This window comes from Myotis brandtii, unplaced genomic scaffold (genome assembly GCF_000412655.1).
Source record: "Myotis brandtii unplaced genomic scaffold, ASM41265v1 scaffold982, whole genome shotgun sequence".
Taxonomy (NCBI): Eukaryota; Metazoa; Chordata; class Mammalia; order Chiroptera; family Vespertilionidae; genus Myotis; species Myotis brandtii.
Window position 1 is genome coordinate 1,760,460 of NW_005372084.1, and position 4,001 is coordinate 1,764,460.

The following is a 4,001-nucleotide window of genomic DNA, read 5'->3' on the forward strand; positions in this document are numbered from 1 at the left end:
TATAAGACACCCCTCGATTTTCAGCCTAATTATTTTAGAAAAATAGCATCTTATACACGGAAAAATATGGTATATAATATACATATTAATCGATAATTCAGTTCTTCAGTTCCCACAGGTTCAATATGGACAAAGGTGTGGGAAGTCCAGGTACATCCTCCAATCTGGCTTTGCAGGACTACTAGTAAACACATTGAGGGTCAATGGGCACTGGTTTTGTTGCTATTAATGAAATCAATTTCTGTAATATCTCATTTGGGCCCCTTGAACCTTTTTCATTAGGGAGGGGAGAGGGACAAGCAGGTGGCATTTTTAACCTTAGGCATTTATTATAATAAAACCCTAATATGCAATTTGACCAAATGGGGGAACAACCAGTTGCTATGACGTGCACTAACCACCAGGGGGCAGACGCCCAATGCAGGCGCTGCCCCCTGGTGGTCAGTGCGCTCCCATAGGGGGACCACTGCTCAGCCAGAAGCCAGGCTCAAGGCTGGTGAGCACAGTGGCGGTGGCGGGAGCCTCTCCCACCTCCACAGAAGCCCTAAGGACCCCTTGGGGGATGTCCACCTGCTGGCTTAGGCCAGCTCCTTGCCCACAGGTGGACATCCCCCGAGGGGTCCGGGACTGCAAGAAGGCACAGGCCGGGCTGAGGCCACCCCACCACACACACAGTGCATGAATGTCGTGCACCGGGCCTCTAGTTTATTATAATCTATTTCAAAAAAGATCTTAACTTACAAAGAAAAAGATGTAAATGACAGGAGTCTGTAGTATTCTTTTTTCCAGAGAGAACTGATTTTCATAAGGGAATGAATTTTACTGGAGTTCTACTTTTGTGCTTTATAGCTTTGTGAATTTTCCATACATTCTTTGATTAGTAGGTATTATATTCATATTAGAAAAATACATTTTAAGTACAAATTTACTGTGTTTCACCACTTCCTCCCCAACTAAATCATTGTTATCCTTCCCTTGTGTTTGATATTGAGTGGCTAGCATTCTAATCTAAAGCTGAAGTCCAACCTCCTTGTTTTTGCAGATTCGTTTGTTCATGTATTGATTCATTCAACACATTTGTACTCAACACCTCTGTGCTGGTGGGTTCCAGGCACCAAGCCGGAGCAGGTGCAGGGCCTCCTGGAGTCAGTCTGACTGAGTTCATATCCCGGTCTGCATCTCATTAGTTGTTCAAGTTCAGTCAAGTTACTTAGTCTCTCTGTGCCTTAGTTTTTGGTTTTGGTGTCAAGTTTGCTTAAGTACAACAGGACAAATCACAGATGAAATGAGTTGGCAAGTGAAGCATTTAGGCAGGGCAACCCTGGGTGAAAGCTCTCAATGCGCATCAGCTGTTATCACTAATAATATGGGAAACAGCTTTGGTGGGGGAGGTGGAAGAAGTTTCTGTTGGTTTCTGTTTGGGAGTGAGAGGAAAAGTGGTCAAGCTGTCATTTTGAGGGAAGCAAAGCAGTTGTGAAGAAAGAGGGAAGTTAGAGGGCTAGAGGGTAGCGATTGGGGTCCATACTCCTGAAGTGGCACCAGGCTGGGGGGCTGTGGCATCCTGCAGGCTGGGTTTCATTGGGGTGTGATGAAAGGCCATTGGCAAGAGAGTGGGTGATGGGACAGGCAGAAGAAGTAGATGGCAGGAGCGTTGCACCCTGCCTGCTTTTGCAGAGGACACCAGACTGTCTCGTAACCAGAATTAGCCACCCCACCAGCTTAGGGCACAAGGAAGGCGGCATTACTTTTATTTCTCAAACATGCCTGATGATTAGCAGGAAGTTCAGCATCTCCCACATGCAGCTTCCTGCCAACCTCTCAGCATTGTCCAAACCCCCACGTGCTTATTAGTGTCTCCAAAGCCACTCCCATCCAATCACATGAAGCAAAACTGAGACAGATTCCCTTGGGGCTGAGGAAACCACAGCCATGCCCAGAACACAGCTGCTCCAGAATTAGCTGCCTGGCCAAGGCATTGAGGACCACGAGAACTACAATTAAGTATTCATCTTCTCTGATTCAAAAAAAATCATTGGTGCTGCTGTGGGCTTCAAGACAGCGATTCTTCAAGGCAGGAAAATCGCACTTTCCAAGGATATGTCTACCCAGAAAGCTCCACACCTGGACCATCCCAGGTTCCCAAGGTCCCACAGCAAGCACACACCCCATAGCAGGCAGATAGGTGTCAGCAGCCAACGCTGCTTCAGAAACTCTTTCCCCCCATGATGCCCATTGAGTCCAGGTCACCAGGCCAGACTTCTTCCCTCGTGGCCAGCAGCCTAAGGAAAACCTTGGAGGTTTCTTCTCTCTGTTGACCTGTCTTAGCAGGAACCATCTCAATGTGTATTGGTTCAAATTATGTTCAATCTTAAAAGGAAAAAGATCAGTTTCCTTTTTTTTTTCTAACAGAAAATTCCTCATCTTTCTGTATTCTGGTGACTGAGGGAGGAGTAGCTCAATCAATCAAATCACCAAAAAGGCCCTGCCCCACCCCCACAGGACATGGCTTTATGTTCATTTACATAAACAGAGGGCTCCCCTGACTCTTCATGGGACAGAGAGAATCTGACTTGCTGTCTTCATCGAGACAGAAACAACTAGCAATGGCAGTTTCTCTCAAAAAAAATTATTTTATTGAAGATTAAAACTCAACAATAAGAAAATAAGCAACCCAATAAAAAACATAGGCCAAAGATCTTACTAGACACCTCACCAAAGAAGAAATCCAGATTGCAAGTAAGCATATGAAAAGATGATACACATAGTATGTCATCAGAGAAGTGCAAATTAAAACAGCAATAAGATACAACTATACACCTGTTAGGATGGCCAAAATCTGAAACTATCCCAAGTGCTGGTGAGGATGTGGAACCATAGGAACTTTCATTTACTATTGGCAGAAGTACAAAATGAGAACACTTTAGAAAACACCTTGGGAAATTCTTACAAAGCTAAATGTAGTCTTACTATATGATCCAGTAATCCTGCTCCTTGGTATTTACCCAAAGGACTTGAAAACTTATGTTCACATAAAAATCTGCACACAGATGTTTATAGCAGCTTTATTCATAATTGCCAAAACGTAGAAGAAACCAAGATGTCCTTCACTAGGTGAATGGATAAATAAATTCTAGTACATATTATTCAGCACTAAAATAAACTCTAGTACCTATTATTCAGCACAAAAAAATAAATGAGCTATCAAGCCATGGAAAAATATGGAGGAACCTTAAATACATATTACTAAGTGAAAAAAAGCCAATCTGACAAGGCCACATACTGTATGATTCCAACTACATGACATTATGGGAAAGACAACATTATGGAGACAGTAAAAGAGATCAGTGATTGATAGGGGTTAGGGGGGAGGGATTAAAAAGCAGAGCACAGAGGATTTTTAGGGCAATCAAAATACTCTGTGTGACACTATAATAATGGATGCATGTCATTATACATTTGTCCAAACTCATGGAATGTACAAGACCAAGAGTGAACCCTAATGTGATTATGGGTGATTATGGTGTGTCCATGTAGGTTTGTCAACTGTAACAGAGGAACCACTCTGGTGGAGGATGTTGAAATGGGAGAAGTTATGCATGTGGGGAGGCAGGGAGTATATGGAAAAACCTCTGTACCTTCCGATCAATTTTTCCATGGACCTAAAATTGCTCTAAAAAATAGTCTTAAAAACATTTTTAAATAAATAAGTAATTGATCAAAGATACTGTTGCTGTTGCTTTATTTAAACAGAAGTAGATGGGTTAGAGAGAATATGTTCCTTTTTTTGAAACTGGATTACGTTGGACACTAGTTTTCATTCATTCATCCATTGAATATTTATTGCATGCCTACCCTCTGTCAGGCACTGCCTTAGGCACCGGGATGCTGGAGAGTGAGCAGAGAGACTAGGTCTCCTGCTCCTGTGAAACTCACATTCTCATAAGCTGTGTTAGGAAATTAACATTCTACAGAGGAAAATAAGAGTCAGGAGAGGGAGGGAG